Source organism: Erpetoichthys calabaricus, chromosome 2, assembly GCF_900747795.2.
Source record: "Erpetoichthys calabaricus chromosome 2, fErpCal1.3, whole genome shotgun sequence".
Taxonomy (NCBI): Eukaryota; Metazoa; Chordata; class Cladistia; order Polypteriformes; family Polypteridae; genus Erpetoichthys; species Erpetoichthys calabaricus.
In genome coordinates, this window is record NC_041395.2 from 217,761,451 (window position 1) to 217,779,971 (window position 18,521).

Below are 18,521 nucleotides of genomic sequence, written 5' to 3' on the forward strand. Positions count from 1 at the left end.
TTTGTTACTTATGAATTCATTTTTCATTGTGTATGTTTTATTAAACTCATGTGGATAGGATGTTAGCTTACCTGTTGCAGTTGTTCTTTGTTTGGCTGTGGAATATGGCGGTTTAGTAGAGTTGTGCAACTGCATGGAAATCAAGAATATGGTGCACGATGCCCTTGGTTTGGGAAAAACTTGACTAAACTTGCTTCAGCCTGTTTTTAGACAGTTTAACAATGTTCTTGTGCTAAATAATCCAAAAAACTTTTAGTGAATTTATATTCAGTTTTGCTCCCTTTTTTGACAAACTGACTACTGCCAATTTGTGGCTTCACTGAGACATGTAATTATCATTTCTTTAAAATATTTATGGTGGGCTAACTGCCTTTAAATCTGAACCTGAAAGTTAAATTCGGTGACAAATTCAAACAAATAAGAAGTAGTACTCAAGGATAACTTTCAAGAAAATGGGCAATAAGTATACCCACGGCTAAGGCAGCCACCTATCTCTGAAAAGGACATTTGAGCAGAAATATCAGGGCTTTCTATGATGCCTTTTCCTAGGTTAAACACAAATTCACTATTACTGTATTTTCTCTTATGGTGTTTAGAAATGCCCTTTGATTTTGGCAACAGTTCATGGTAATCTCAAGTAAATGTGTTATGTTCACTGGAATATGGCAAGCCAAATTAACATTTAGAGATATCTCAAAATGAATTTTATGATATCTGGAAATGCATTTTAGATATCTCAAATTGAATTATAGATATCTAAAAATACATCTATTTTAAGATATCTAAAAAGAATTGTATGATATCTCAAACAGATTTCAAGATATCTTGAAGTGATATGCGGTACATTTTCAGATATCTGAAATGCATTTCAAGATATCTTAAATGCAATTTGAGATATCTTGAAATATGTTCATGTGCATTTTGAGATACAACAACAACATTTATTTATATAGCACATTTTCATACAAAAAGTAGCTCAAAGTGCTTTACATAATGAAGAGAAGAAAAATAAAAGACAAAATAAGAAATTAAAATAAGACAACATTAGTTAACATAGAAAGGAGTAAGGTCCGATGGCCAGGGGGGACAGAAAAAACAAAAAAAAAACTCCAGAAGGCTGGAGAAAAAAATAAAATCTGTAGGGGTTCCAGGCCACAAGACCGCCCAGTCCCCTCTGCAGGCATTTTGAGATATCTGAAATACATTTTCAGATATCTTAAAGTAACTTCCTGCATATTTCAAGATATCTCAATTACATTTTCAGATATCTTAAAATCACTTCCTGTAAAATTTCTTATACTTTCAATGGAACTTCCTGCCTATTTTAAGATATCTTGAAATGCATTTAAGATATCTCGAAATGCACAGGAAGTGATTTTGAGATATCATGAAATGTGCAGGAAGTCATTTTAAGATATCTTGAAATGTATTTTAGATATCTTGAAATGTGCAGGAAGTCATTTTAAGATATCTGAAAATGCATTTCAGATATCTCAAAATGAATTTGGGATATCTTAAAATGAGAAGGAAGTTATTTTAAGATATCTCGAAATATAATTTAGATATCTTAAAAAGCATTTAAGATATCTTGAAATTCATTGTTGTTTCAGATATCTGAAATACATTTTTAGATATCTAAAATTAATTTCATGATATCTTAAAATGGGTCTCTGCTCTATTTCAGATATCTAACAATGTATTTCAAGATATCTAAAATTGTATTTCAAGATATCTAAAATGCATTTTAAGATATCTTTAAAAGGACACTCAATTATTTCAAGATATCTCAATAGCACTTTAAGATATCTACAATACAATTTAAGATATCTCAAATACATTTCCAGATATCTCAAAACAGCTTCCTGTCCATTTTCAGATATCTCAAATACATTTTCAGATATCTCAACATCACTTCCTGCTCATTTCAAGATATCTCAAATACATTTTAAGATATCTTATAATAAACAAGAAGTCCCATTGAAATAATAGGCAGTTTTACAGGAAATGACTTTGAGATATCTTGAAATGCATTTAAGATATCTTAAAATGCATGAAAGGTCAATTTAAGATATCTGAAAATTCATTTGAGATATCTTGAAATACAGACACAATTATTTTGAGATATCTGAAACTGTATTTGAGATATCTTGAAATGCATTTGAGATATCCCGAAATGTATTGCAGATATCTTAAAATGTAAAGGAAAGTATTTTAAGATATCTCAAAGTGAGTTTCAGATATCTTAAAAAGTAAATTACATTTTAAGATATCCGAAATTCATTTTGAGATATCTCTAAATGTTAATTTGGCTTGCCATACTGGAAAACTAATAATAGTCTGAGTCCGTTTCAAAACTGTTTACTCCATTTCAGAGGAGAAGGGAGCAAGAGCCTATCCTAGCAGCATTGGGCACAATGCAGGAAAAGGCACAGACAGTGGTACTAGTTTATCACAGGATCCACTTGCACACATACTCATGTTTGCAGTGGAGGCCACTTAACCAGAAGTGCACAGCTTTGAGAAATTAGGAGGAATACTGGCATACCCGGAAGAATAGCGCAGAGACACACAGAGAGAGCATACCAACACTCAGTTGCTGGATTTTTACGTCATATGCTTGATCTGTAAAGTGGTAATGCTAATCATCATATACTGGATCTGTAAAGTGGCAGTGCTAATCATTGTGCGCTACTGTGCTACCTAAACAGTGAATATGTTAACTATTATTTCAACTGAATATCTCAAATTTCTTTAATGAACAATATTCACATTTACAGCCTTATGACTACTCAGCTGTCTTAAAGCTACAGAAAATTATACTCTTGACAGGAAAAAACAGTATGGTATGGATGGAAAATGTTAAAAATACATTAACTTAGCATATTCTACTTTACATTCTGTAGATTGATTTGCATTACTCTTGTAATGTTTCCGTGGCAATCTGGCTTTTTGGCTAAATATACAGTTAGGTCCATAAATATTTGGACAGAGACACCTTTTTTCTAATTTTGGTTCTGTACATTACCACAATGAATTTTAAATGAAACCACTCCGATGCAGTTGAAGTGCAGACTTTCAGCTTTAATTCAGTGGGGTGAACAAAACGATTGCATAAAAATGTGAGGCAACTAAACCATTTTATAACACACTCCCTTCATTTCAGGGGCTCAAAAGTAATTGGACAAATTAAATAAATGGAAATAAAATGTTCATTTCTAATACTTGGTTGAAAACCCTTTGCTGGCAATGACAGCCTGAAGTCTTGAACTCATGGACATCACCAGATGCTGGGTTTCCTCCTTTTTAATGTTCTGCCAGGCCTTTACTGCAGCGGCTTTCAGTTGCTATTTGTTTGTGGGCCTTTCTGTCTGAAGTTTAGTCTTCAACAAGTGAAATGCATGCTCAATTGGGTTAAGATCAGGTGGCTGACTTGGCCATTCAAGAATTTTCCACTACTTTTCTTTAATAAACTCCTGGGTTGCTTTGGCTGTATGTTTTGGGTCATTGTCCATCTGTATCATGAAACGCCGCCCAATCAATTTGACTGCATTTAACTGAATTTGAGCAGACAGTAGGTCTCTGAACACCTCAGAATTCATTCGGCTGCTTCTGTCCTGTGCACATCATCAATTAACACTACTGTCCCAGTGCCACTGGCAGCCATGCATGCCCAAGCCATCACACTGCCTCCACCATGTTTTACAGATGATTTGGTATGCTTTGGATAATGAGCTGTTCCACACCTTCTCCATACTTTTTTCTTGCCATCATTCTGGTAGAAGTTGATCTTGGTTTCATCTGTCCAAAGAATGTTTTTCCAGAACTGTGCTGGCTTTTTTAGATGTTCTTTAGCAAAGTCCAATCTAGCCTTTCTATTCTTGAGGCTTATGAGTGGCTTGCACCTTGCAGTGCACCCTCTGTATTTACTTTCATGCAGTCTTCTCTTTATGGAAGACTTGGACATCGATACGCCTACCTCCTGGAGAGTGTTGATCACTTGGTTGGCTGTTGCGAAGGGGTTTCTCTTCACCATGGAAATGATTCTGTGATCATCCACCACTGTTGTCTTCCGTGGACGTCCAGGTCTGTTTGCGTTGCTGAGTTCACCAGTGCTTGCTTTCTTTCTCAGGATGTACCAAACTGTAGATTTTGCCACTCGTAATATTGTAGCAATTTCTTGGAAGGTCTTTTCTCTTTTCGCAGCTTAAGGATGGCTTCTTTCACCTGCATGGAGAGCTCCTTTGACCGCATGTTGTCTGTTCACAGCAAAATCTTCCAAATGCAAGCACCACACCTCAGATCAACTCCAGGCCTTTTATCTGCTTAATTGATAATGACATAACGACGGACTTGCCCACACCTGCCCATGAAATAGCCTTTGAGTCAATTGTCCAATTACTTTTGAGCCCCTGAAATGAAGGGATTGTGTTAAAAAAATGCTTTAGCTGCCTCACATTTTTATGCAATCGTTTTGTTCACCCCACTGAATTAAAGCTGAAAGTCTGCACTTCAACTGCATCTGAGTTGCTTCATTTAAAATTCATTGTGGTAATGTACAGAACCAAAATTAGAAAGAAGTTGTCTCTGTCCAAATATTTATGGACCTAACTCTAAGTGGAAAGGTCTGCATGCAAAATAAAATAATTATTTATTTAATGAAAAAGTAAAATAGCAGAAATGACAAATTTTTTAAAGACTGGATAGTAACTACTCAAAAATTTGAGTCTGAAATTAGTTTTAATTGTGCACAATTACAGTTGGTGTGGAGGCTGCACATTCCTCCTTTGTCCCTATGGGATTTTCTTTCAGATCTCGGACATGCGCATGTAAGGGTGAATGTTGACTGTGAATTCACCAGTATTCCCATATTGGACTAGTAGCCCTTAAAGAATTGGTTCCTGCTGGTGGTGTCAGGGTAGTTTGTGGCTCCCACAACCCTGAGTTATATTAAATGAAGTATAGAAAATAGATGCATATATTGTATTTTTATTTTTTTCCAGTTGTGCTGCCTTTTATGGTACCTCTTCATACATTCTGACTCGTATGTATGCCCTTCTGCAAACTAAATTGTTTTCCAGGTTTGAGTTAGGCCTGTACTTCCCTGAAAGATAACACTTTTAAGGTTTGTCTGCATCTGTTTCTGTGAAGATAGCATACAGGATATTACTTTTATTTCCTGTCAGTGTCAAGCTTAGCAAGCAACAGGATACTCTTCAGCTGAAAGACATAGGCTGGGTTTATTTAGTAGATCTCTTGTTATGCCATAAAAAGCTGACAATTTATGGATGTAATAATGTATGCTTTATTTGTTTTGAAAAATAGACAAATCTTACAGCTGCACAAGGAAGCATTTGTTCCTTTTGTATTTACTCAAACATATTCCAGATTGAATATCCCTAATCTGAAATTTGAAAATCCGAAATGTTTTGAGTATAGACATAGCACCAAAAGTGGAAAATTCCACACCTGACCTCACTTGTCCATGTGGGAGTCTAATTTGGCACTCTGTTGGAGGCACTTTATCAGCCATTGTCACAATCAGACCTACATGCATTAATCACTTGTGTTTTTTGCTTATTCTCCGTGTACAGTAAAGTTTTAATCAAAATACAGTACTGCCAGTGGGTACTGAAAGCCTGCTGTTGTTTGTTTGTGCTGTTCTTTAACAGCTGATACAGGTGTTCCGCTGATGCTACTATGCACAAACTGTTTCATGCACACAATTATTTTAAAAATTCAGGCTATGTATAAGTTGTATATGAAACATGAGTTTTGTGTTTAGACTTGGATTCCATCCCCTGCTATCTCGTTATGTATATGTAAATATTCCAATATCTGAAATGCAATATACTTCTGGTCCTATGTATTCTGAATTAGGGATGCTCAACCTTTATTGTCTTTGTTTTGAATTTTAACATAGCTTCTTAGCAGGTATTAATAATAAAAGGTACCTGAAGGAACAAATAACTCCAACTTTTCATACTTTTTTCAGATATAAGTATGTAATCAAATATACAGTGTCCTTTTTTTGAAAACAATGAACACCTCTAGTAATTAAAATAAAAAATGAATGCTTATTGAGCAATCAGGACCAGTTTAAGGGAATGTTACTTTTAAAAGTAACTTAGTTATGTTACTTGTTACTTTCAAAAAAAGTAACTAAATGGTTATACAGTTACTTATTGTAAAATTGAATGTGTTACAAATAGTACATTACTTTTGCTTTACTTTTTCTTCTTTTCTATTAAAAACTTTACTGCCCAGAATGTTATTAAATCCTAATCCCAGAGCCTGTTTATGCAAATGTTTTGTTGTGTGCAGGCAAAAAATCTGCACCTTCATATGTGGAAAGAAAGAAAAATATTTTTGATATTTTACATTGCCAAGGGATGAGTCACCCGTAGTGTGAGCTGGCATCTAATAGTGTAAATAGGCCACTTCAGTGGCAGCTGTGAAGGAGCCAACAGCAAGTGCGCTACCTGAAAGAGTGAAGTAAAAGAGCAATAATCCATCTGCACTTGTTGTCGGCAAGCACGAGTACAATATGAAGTAAGCCAATGGTAATGATTGTACCTTTGTCATGACGGTTTAAAGCAGCATGCTGTGTTAGTGTCTGAACAATTTAACATACAGGTGTCATTTTGATAATGATACACAGCCATAGACACATGTATAGAAAATGTAGTATTAATTAAAATGTTTGAAATGTAAAATATTGAAGGCACCTTTTTCAGTTTCCACCATTGGTCTTTGTGTGTCAAGCACCTTTGCACCCACCACAAACTGGTACTGCCTAGCCCCATATATTAACCTTCATGAAACTGTATGGAACCTCAGCCAATTTGGTTAATTTCTTTGCATTTTATGTACATATTTTTATTTTCATTCACCATAAAATAGAGATATGGAAGTCATAATCAAAGTAAATGTATTTCTTTGAACAAAGTGAAAAAGACTTATCATTGCTACTCCATTCAATGGAAGGATGATAGCATAAAGCAGGATCAAATGCTATTCATTTTATCATGCAGCTTTTAGTGCTACATATTTTAAGCCAAAATAAAATTAATATATCTACTTATTAAAAGCAATGCTACATTTAATTTATAGTGCTGCTGACATACTGTGTTACTTCAGGCAAATGCAGAAGAGTTCAAAAGGCATGGAGAGTTCTTTTCAATGTTAAAAAGAAAAACAAACAAAAAAGTAATGTTTTTTTTTGGTTTTGTTGTGTTTTTTTTTTTAATAAGGTAACAAAGGTATTTTTATTTAAATAAAATAAGTCTTGTTACTTTAAAAAGTAACATGACCATGTCACAAGTTACTCATAATGCAGAACTCTCAACACTGATCAGACCAATATTTTTCTATATAAACAGACAATACTAATGTTATGAATAAGTTCCATTCCTGACGATGCTCAAAATGCAATTTTGGATCTAAGCCGGAAAATGTCCAATAATGGAAACCCAAATATTTTTGGCTTTATTACACTTACTAATAAAATGACAGTTAAGCAATATTACTGTACTTATAATCACAAACCACAAATCAATTTAAACTAATATGAACCATAGGTATATACAGTTGTATTTCTACCAAATGCTTAAACATCCTGCAGTCTTTGATAATTATACAGTATCTCATAGTATTGAAAAAGGCATAATGATAGCATGAAATGCCACAACTAACAAAAGACTGATTACTCAGCAGAGATGTGGTGTCTTTACTGATTGGTCACTAAGGGAGTCACTCTTCCCTCCTAGCACCTGTATTCCCTGAAACAACATGGCTGCAAGGTGTCCGTAGGATGCTGGGAATTACAAGTATCAGGTTCTGTCTCTTCTCTGCTAAACAGACAGCTATCTGTCTAGTTGCTTACATGTGAAAGAGCTCATTGTGTTGCTGGTTACACTGAGTGATGTATGTTGTTTGCTGAGTGTTTGCAAAGAGTATCCCCTCCTTCTCCCAGCAGCTGTCATCCCTTACTCAGTACATCTGGGATGCATACTTGGGACGCTGAAAATCAGAGCCAGCAGCCAGTCAAGCTGTTTATCTGTGGCTGAACTTACTGCATGGCTGCACCTACTGCCAGTTACATTCTGTACTATGATTGCATGAAAAAAAAAAAAAACATTGAAAATGGTGCATAGTTATATTCCTTACCATTAGTGATGGCTGTTATTTCTTCATCTCCATAAAAAAGAAAAAAAAATAAGGCACTTTGTTAATAAGTATAAATCTGTAGTGTTGTAGAAGAAAGTCAGTTAGAATTTAGTAAAAAACAAAAATTCTCGGGTTTCAGTGTGGCAGTGATTACAATACCATTTCAAAAGCTGTGGAGCTCCAGTAATCTTGGGCCCATTACCACAGAGCAGTTAAAGCTGCTTCATTATTCATTTTCCTCGTTCCCTGTTTGAATTGTTCCCACATATTGTACGTCATATACCTGTGAACCTGTTTACTTACTGTAGGCAACATTTTTTGCCTGTGGAGCATTTAATTACATGAAAGACAAGTGTATCTAATAAAGTTGACTCTTAAAGTATTTTTACTCAACTGAACAGACACTAACAACTGCGGCTGGAGTTACTGACAGAGAATGCATACTCTTTTCAGATTTGTAGTACAGTTGTGTGTGCATAGCACTACGCTGATGCAGAAATGTTCCATGCATGTAGCACTGGCCTTCTTTTTGAATGCTTTGCTTAGCAGAATCACCATTGACACATACAGGACAGCACAGATACGAAAATCTGAAGGCACATGATTGCAAATGAGCATACCTATGCATATTGATGGCTAATGAAACTTACATTGAGTGCACACTACCTAGACATGCAATGGGTAAACTGGCTTTTAGCGTTTTATACTAGGTTTTTTTAAAAAAAAAAAAAAAAAAATGTTGTTTGGTGCCTCCTATGTACATTGAATACAACCAAATGCATGCAAGCAATATTAATACTAAAGCTTATGTTTGTTGGACATTAGGTACAAATAGCTATATGGAATGCTCAACAAATGATAAAGTGTAATATTTTGTCAGAATGTGTTTTTTTATTTTTATTAAGAGTATAAAGGATTTAAAGTGTTAATTTGTAAGATATTAAATGCATTCTGATCAGTCAGTAGTGGACTCAATTATAAGCAACTAATTTTTAGACTGATTCCTTAGTAGAGATGAATGTCCCTATAAACTCTTGAGTTTTCAGGCTTAAATCTAATTCCACAATACTTTTAAAGAGTTTTTGTCCTTATATTAGATGTGTTGTTTGAATAGTTGTCTCCTACAAGTAGTATTTAGGGCTGCGCTGTCTTCTGCACTTCGCTGCTTTGAGAGGTAATGCGGCTGAAAGATACATGCACTCCTTTCACTTCAATGTAGTGCATTATCAGTCTGGTGAGTGCCACACTAAAGTCATTTTGCAGTCCATTAAAAATGCAGAATGTTTGCAAGTAAAGTGAATGGAATAAAAAAAGAAAATGGGCAGCAAATTCAGAAACTGACCAAGATTATTTTTAGGATTTTATTAATCTACCACAGACTTTAAAGTAGTGAGAAAAACAGAAGAGGGTTAAAAAAAAAAAAAAAACCTTCAAAACTAGTACGTCATTACATTTTATTTTTTTTTTATAAATAAAATTGTTTTTCTTTAGTTTCTCATTGAAGGTGTTTATTTATTCCACAACTTGGACTATCGTGCCATTCACAGAATTACTTTTGAAAGCATGAGTCAAACATCAATCAAAGGTTGAATTACATGGTGGCACAGTGTCTCATACATCAGGCCACTTGGGTTAGAATCCAGTATAGTTGGATATTTCTAGTGTTACAGTCATTGCTGCCAGAACAGGCTTCAGTTTTCCATAGCTCAAAATGAAATTAAGTGGAACTGAGAAAGTTGCATTATCTTTGTATATAATACGCCACCGTGGCTGTTCGTTTGTCTGTCCAGGATTTAAAATCACCAGTAGCTTGCAAACTGTTTGACCTATTAACCTGAAATTTAGTACACATATACTAAGTGACATCTACTAACTACTTTTGGGGTGATGATTGACCTCCAAGGTTTTTGCTATTTTTATTTTTATTTTACTTTATTGTAGAATCAACCCTCAGCAGCAGCCAGCAGGGTGGCCGTGTGGTGCATGCATATGGGCGCCTTTCTCATCCCTACCACCTTCGCCTACACTTTCCGTACCTCTTCATATCTTAAATCACTAGGGGGATCCGCCCCCTGCTCGCTTCGCTCGCCAACCCCTGGTGTTGGGAATGACAAAGAGCGTGATGTATGAATGAGATATAGAATAGTGTGACGGTGTAGATGATGCAAATAGAAAGCAAACAATAAAGTGTGTGGCACAGTGTAAAGGTTTATTGGAAAATTTCTTTGTACACGCCGTTTAAGTGTAAAAGGTAATTCCAGGTCAGAACTTGTAAGGTCAATGAAGATGGTCATTATCGTGATCAGAGTCAACTTTGTCAGAGCTTAGAAAGAGTTGTGTCTCTCCAGGAAGTAATGGAATGACTTGGGTATTTATGTTTTCCACATTAATATTTTTTGGACATAATATAGTGCGTTGTGTTAAAAGGGGCATTTGGTCTAATGAGATTGCTGTTCCAAATCTCTCTGTAACTAAGTCGTCGCAGATAAAGGCTTGAGGAATTGTAATAATATGTGGCTGAAGTCCATCTGTATTGGTGAGTGTACCATCTCTCAGTTGTAATAAGCAATTGTTATGATCTGGTTCTGGACATCGTATCTTTTTTACTAACTGTATCTTTTGAAAGCAATGCCAATTGTCTGCGTATTTTAAGGTGCACTGAACAATAGCTGAGTGCATGGCATCTGGAAGAATAGCTAATCACTGTTTAAAATCTCCTCCTAATAAAAGTACATTTCCTCCAAATCGAATATTATTATTCATAAACGTTTGTAGAAGTTTATGAATGGTGTTGAGTAAGTGACTTCATGCCATTGTACATTCATCAATAAACAACATTTTTTGAAGACGGATGTCACGTGCAGTGCCACCGTTAATGTTCATAGTGGATACCGATTTGTAGGATCTAATGCAGTTAATAAAGATTTCACTTTCAGGTACATCATCAGTTAGAATCTTCTGTAGATATTCAGTATATGAATGTAAAGAAGGCAGTCTAATTTGACCCTTTTGACAACAACGTCTAAATGTATTACTTGTATTGCCAGTTGTTTCTTCAGGGAAGTGAACTGAATGACAATGATTGCAAATGACATTCATTAATCCGAATGAATTTTCCCGGTGTATGTTTTGCTTGTGCCGTTTGAGAGGCGCGTTGTTGCATATGTAGTATTTGGGACGTGTTGTTTTGGAGCTGTAATCGATTTGCCTGTGCTGTGTGAGAAGCCCGTTGTAGCCTTCCTTGCCGTTAACGTATGTCTGAGACGGGAGGTGTTTCGTTTTGAATCCGTGCCTGTTGCGATGCAGCACGTTGATTGATAGTTTGCGTCATGTGGATCCAGGATGTAGATTTGTGCATATTTGCGTTGTTGATTTGTTTCAGGGTGCACTGTTCCAATGCGATGCAGTATTTGTGCACATATGGGAAAGCAGTATGGGCCATTGCCTTATGGTGGCCTGATATTTACTAAAAGCAAATGAACTATTGTAGGATCTAACGCAGTTCATAAAGTTTTTACTTTTAGGTACATCGTTAGTTAGAAGCTTTAGTTGAGCTTTGCGTTTTTGGAGTCGAGACATTTTTTCTTTTAGAAATATGGATAAGTAATAAGGAGTATTGCACTCACTGTTAATATGGAGACTTTTCTGCGGTTGAACGGTTAATAGTGCCTTATTGTAATGAGATCCACCCATGCTGCATAGCCGTGTATTTTGTTGTTTCTTTCGTGTTCGTGTGTTTGTTCCTGTTATCATTTCCTTTTCGTTTTGTACCCGTGACCGTGTATTCATGACTTGTTTCTTTCTCAGCATCCGAAATATGGATAAGTAATAAGGAGGGTCGCAGTCACTGTTAATGTTTCCTTTTCTGCAGTTGAACGGTTAATAGTGCTTTATTGTAAGGAGATCCACCAATGCTGACACCTATGCTGTCTAGTGTGAAGGTGCTGACGTTCACTTTAGAATATGTGGCTTTGGGTGTGACTTCTTATGGATGTGGGTGGGGGGGGGGGGATTGTTGAGGATTGTTGTTGCGCGAGCGTCTTCTTTCTTTTTGTGTTCCTGTGTCTTGTTGAATCCCCCTCTTTGTGTGTGTCCCGTCCCTCGCTTGTAGGGTCTGTGGGGTGGTTTTGAGTTCTTTTTTTTGTGTTCCATGGGCTTGTTGAATCCCCCTCTTGGTGTGTGTCCCGTCCGGTGCCTGTAGGGGGGGGAGGTGCCTTGCTGTTGTGCGCGAGCCTCTTTTTTTTTTTTTTTTTTTTTTTTTTTCGGGTCTAGTTTCGTGTGCAATGTGTTTCGTGCTTTTCCTGCGTTTGACTTTGCGCCTCATTTCTCCTTTTTGTATGTGCTCACTCCTTTTTTCTGTGGTCTTGTCCGCCACTCGCGGCCCCTCATCCGCCTTTGTCGCCCTCTTTTCTCCGCCTTTCTCCGACTCTCGCGGACTCTTTTTGCGCCTGCGCCTCTCGCGGCCCCTCATCCGCCTCTCTCGCCCTCTTTTGTCCGCCTTTCTCGGCTCCTCAGCTGACTCTCGCGGACTCTTTTTGCGCCTGCGCAGTACGTCTTTTTGCAGCTACGGCCCATGGCCGGATGTGCCTGCGTCCATCATCCGGTTTAGCATTCTCGGTTAGTAATATGGATTCTTGAGGCAGATTGAAGACTTAAGTGCCAGCTTAAGTGAAAAATTAAAGAAACGTAGAGAGAAAGAGCATGTTCAAGTCAAGTGTATTCACTGCACAATCATTTATGTTAGGTGGAATGCCTAGAGGGGGCTGGGCGGTCTCGTGGCCTGGAACCCCTGCAGATTTTTTTTTTTTTTTCTCCAGCCATCTGAAGTTTTTTTTTTTTTGTTTTGTTTTTTCTATCCTCCCTGGCCATCGGACCTTACTTTTATTCTATGTTAATTAGTGTTCCCTTATATAATGATAGACAAATAGTTTAAGAAACTGTAAGTTTGTGGTATAACAGCAAAAATGCATTACATTGATGTGCTTCCTTTACAGTACAGTTCATGTTGGTTGGGAGCTCTTTTTTACAGCTTTGTTATTTTCCTTCCAAATGTAAACTTAATACATGCATTTAGTGGCAGTAGACCCATTAACCTAAAAGGAGTTACATTTTGGTATACCCATAAATTCATTTAGATAAGGTTGCTTGGGAATTGGAGTTTGAGTTTACTTTTATGATTAATACTGTATTGAAATTCTGTTTGCCTTCTAAGGCATCTTGCAATGGTGTATGGTGTTAAAAGCTTTAAAGAACAAATTAAGTGATGGCTTAGTTTATAAAATATATAAAAGCCAAGCAAAACGACACCTTTTATTGGCTAACTAAAAAGATTACAATATGCAAGCTTTCGAGGCAACTCAGGCCCCTTCTTCAGGCAATGGGGCCTGAGTTGCCTCGAAAGCTTGCATATTGTAATCTTTTTAGTTAGCCAATAAAAGGTGTCGTTTTGCTTGGCTTTTCCCTACATTCATAATGGCTAATACGGTACAACACCCTAGTACTACTAAAATATATAATAAATTGATTGCTTATTTATGCGAGATGTGACAATTTTTAATTCCCAGAATGCACCTTTAAAAAATATACATGTGGAACTGTACACTAGTGGTTACTGTCACCTTCAAAGTACTCCCATTGTGCATCTATACACTGACTTAAACGACGTTCCCTTTTGTGGAAGCAGGCCTGAAACTCATTTTCCGAAATACTGTTGTCTCACATTCTGTTGGATATCAGTTATATTAGAAAATCTTTGTCCTTTCAGAGCAGCTTTTAATTTTGGAAATAGCCAAAAATCACAGGGAGCTAAGTCAGGTGAATAGGCAGGATGATTTAATTGGATAATCACTTTTTTGGCCAGAAAGTCTTTCACAATGAGTGCACTGTGACTTGGCACATTGTCATGATGAATGATCCACTTGTCAGGCCACAATTCGGGTCTTTTTCTTCTAACAGAATCTTGTAATCTCTTCAGTACCTCTAAATAGCATTGTTGGTTGATTGTTTGTCCCTGTTAAGTAAATGCTTGGTGGACTGTTCCCTTGTGATTGAAGAAAAACGCCAGCATGGCTTTAAGCTGTGAGTGTGACATGCATGCTTTTTTAGGGCACCGTGAACCTGGGGATTTCCATTGCATGCTCTGTCACATTTTCTTGCCCATCTTTGAACCTCTTATGCCTCTCAAACACACTCGACTTTTTCAAAGCATCTTCACTATATGCCATTTGCAACAGTTGTAACGTTTCAGTAGCACATTTGCCGATTTTTCACACAAAATTTAATATTAATATTTTGCTCTAAATTTTGATCACTTATTTTTATGCCAAAGTGTACACACAGATAGCTATTGGGAAGGTAACAGATAACTAACAACTGACTCTATCAGCTTGCAATTTATGCATGTATTAGTTCAATCATGTTCAAACACGAATACTCGTGTCATTATAATACATTTACGTCATGAGTGACACTACATGACCATTCTGGGAATTAAATTGTTCAGGGATCAATTTATTAGGAAGACATGTACACCTGCTGCTTCTTCTTCTTCTTTCGGCTACTCCCGTTAGGGGTCATCACAGCGGATCATCATCTTCCATATCTTTCTGTCTTCTGTATCTTGTTCTGTCACACACATCACCTGCAAGTCCTCTCTCACCACATCCATAAACCTTCTCTTGGGCCTTCCTCTTTTTGTCTTGCCTGGCAGCTCTATCTTTAGCATCCTTCTCCCAATATACTCGGCATCTCTCCTCTGCACATGTCCAAACCAGCGCAATCTCACATCTCTGACTTTGTCTCCCAATCGTCCAATTGGATCTGACCCTCTAATGTACTCACTTCTAATCCTATCCATCCTCGTCACACTCAATGCAAATCTTAGCATCTTTAACTCTGCTACCTCCAGCTTTGTCTCCTGCTTTCTGGTCAGTGCCACTGCCTCCAACCCATATAACATAGCTGGTCTCACTACCGTCCTGTAGACCTTCCCTTTCACTCTTGCTGATATCCGTCTGTCACAAATCACTCCTGACACTCTTCTCCACCCATTCCACAAAGGGCTCAGAGCCGATCCCTGATGTAATCCCACCTCCACCTTGAATGCATCCGTCACTCCCACCGCAGACCTCACCACGGTCACACTTCCCTCGTACATATCCTGTACAACTCTTACGTACTTCTCTGCCACTCCTGACTTTCTCATACAATACCACAACTCCTCTCGAGGCACCCTGTCATATGCTTTCTCCTGGTCCACAAAGACGCAATGCAACTCCTTCTGGCCTTCTCTATACTTCTCCATCAACACCCTTGGAGCAACCATTGCATCTGTGGTGCTCTTTCTTGGCATGAAACCATACTGCTGCTCACTAATCATCACCTCACTTGTTAACCTAGCTTCCACTACTCTTTCCCATAACTTCATGCTGTGGTTCATCAATTTTATCCCCCTGTAGTTACTACAGTCCTCCACATCCCCCTTATATCGGCACCAGTACACTTCTGCTCCACTCCTCAGGCATCCTCTCACTTTCCAAGGCTTCATTAAACAATCTGGTTCGAAACTCCACTGCCATCTCTCCTAAACACCTCCATGCTTCCATAGGTATGTCATCTGGACCAATGGCTTTTCCATTCTTCATCCTCTTCATAGCTGTTTTTACTTCCTCCTTGCTAATCTGTTGCACTTCCTGATTCACTATCTCCACATCATCTTCTCTCTTCTCTTCTCTCTCTCTCTCGGTCTCTTCATTCATCAGCCTCTCAAAGTACTCTTTCCATCTGCTCAACACACTCTCCTTGCTTGTGAGTACGTTTCCATCTTTATCCTTTATCACCCTAACCTGCTGCACATCTCTCCCAGCTCGGTCCCTCTGTCTAGCCAATCGGTACAGGTCCATTTCTCCCTCCTTAGTGTCCAACCTCTCATACAACTCATCATACGCCTTTTCTTTAGCCTTCGCCATCTCTCTCTTCACCTTGTGCCTTATCTCCTTGTACTCTTGTCTACTTTCTGCATCTCTCGGACTTTCCCACTTCTTCTTTGCCATCTGCTTCCTCTGTATGCTCTCCTGTACTCCCCATTCCACCACCAGGTTTCCTTTTCCTCCTGCCTCTGTCCAGAAGTCACGCCAAGCACCCTTTTTTTTTTTTTTTTCTTCTGTCACCTTGCTGTCTTCCTTTTTCAACTTCCACCATTTGATCCTTCCACCTGGCCTTACTCCCCCTCCATTTAGTCTCTTGCACGCACAATATATCAACCTTCCTTCTCTCCATCATATCTGCTAACTCTCTCCCCTTACCAGTCATACTGCCAACATTCAAAGTTTCTACCCTCAGTTCCACTCTCTTTACCTTCCTCCTCTCCTCCTGCCTCCGGACACGTCTCCCCCCTCTTCTTCTCCTTCGGTCAACAGTAGCCCAATTTCCGCCAGCCCCTTGTTGACTAACAGTACTGGTGGCAGTCGTTGTTAACCTGGGGCTCGACCAATCTGGTATGGAAATTTGTATTGTTGTCCGCATGTTGATTTGGCAAAAATTTTACACCGGATGTCCTTTCTGACGTAACCCTCCCCATTTGTCCAGGCTTGGGACCGGCACGAAGAAACACACTGGTTTGTGCATCCTCTGTGGCTGGATTACATGTACACCTGCTTTTCCTTGCCATTATTTAACGAACCAATCATTGCAGCAGTATAATGCATAAAATCATACAGATACAGAATAGGAGCTTCGGTTAAAGATCACACCAAACACCAGAATGGGGAAAAAAAAAACAAGTGAACTCCGTGTTTTTGAGCGTGGAATGATTGTTGGTGACATACAAGCTGGTATGAGTATTTATCAAAATGTTGATCTTCTGGGATTTTTTCACACAGAGGTCTCTAGAGTTTACTCGGAATGGTGCAAAAAAACATCCAGTGAGTGACAGTTCTGTGGACAGAAACACTTTGTTGATGAGAGAGGTCAGAGGAGAATGGCTTGACTGGTTTTAGCTGATAGGAAAGTATTTGGCAACATAAATACCCACTCCTCTACAACTGTAGTCAGCAGAAAAGCACCTTGGAATACACAACACAGCCTACCTTGTGATGGATTGGCCACGATACCAGAAGACCATGTCCGGTTCCACTCCTGTCGGCCAAAAGCAGAAAGCTGAGGCTGCAGTGGGCTCAGACTGACAAAAAACTGGGTTTTCTAATGATTCCATCATTAGAAAGACATTGGGCAAAAATGGTATCCATGCCATATTCAACATACAGCATATCTTTTATCCTCGTGAGTGAAGAAATTAAATAATCATATTGCTTGAATAGTTTAAATATTAATCACACCAGTTAATAAATACCTTCTCAAGTGAGTTCTATAATGCGTAAAAATTATTACATATGAACAGGTAGTTATTGCATAATTATAAGTAGTGCTCACAGGGTCATGTAACTTAATATTTTTGCTCACGAAGAAAAATTTTTGCTCATGCCTACCTTGATCCTTAGAGAAAACTTTGGTCACATACAGAATCTACAAAAGCATCATTCTCATTTTAGTGATCGGTGAAGGTTAGCATGCCATCTTCTGATGCTAGTAGCTGAGAAATCTTGATAAGAAGTAGTCTTCATCATTATGCATCTAATAAGTGAAGGATATATGGCGGTAGACTGAAAATCTAATGGAATCCCAAGTACTGCTCCTTTGACCAATGTTTACCGTTTTTCAACTTGAGGACAAGGATTGTGCCAATGTAAGTCAAAGAAGCCATTATGAGGCTGAGAAACAAGAATAAAACCATTACAGACATCAGTAAAACCTTAGGAGTACCTAAATCAACTGTCTGGAACATAATTAAAAAGAAAGAACGCTTTGGGGAGCTCAGTCAACACCATGGAAGACCTCCACCGCTGATGACAGAAGTATCCCTACTATGGTGTAGAAAAAGCCCCAAATTCTTGTCCGCCAGATTACAGTTTGTGAAAAAGTGCTTAAAGGACCCAGAAGAATTCTGGAAAAAACGTTTTGTGGACAGACAAGAAAAAGATGAACTTGTATCAGAATGATGGCAAGAACAAAGTGTGGAGATAAAAAGGAACAAGATCCAAGGCGTATGGCTGCTACAGGTACTGGGCACACTTACTGTATCTTCATTGGCAATGGAACTGCTGACAGCAGTTGCACAATTAATTCTGAGGTTGCTGCTTAAGTTCAAGTAAAATCCTCCAAACCCATTGGACAGCACTTCATCCTACAACAAGATAATGATCTCAAACATACTGCTAAGGCAACACATGAGTTTTTCAAAGCTAAAAAATGGAAAATCCTTGAATCGCCAAGCCATTCACCCAGTTTAAATCCATTTG

General features: G+C 37.9%; 1 protein-coding gene across 1 annotated transcript in view; it reads left to right on the forward strand.

The window, feature by feature from the left end:
* The window catches only part of tspan14 (tetraspanin 14), a 49,976-nt gene that overhangs the window by 7,602 nt on the left and 23,853 nt on the right, over positions 1 to 18,521 (forward strand). The gene's annotated exons all lie outside the window — the stretch shown is intronic.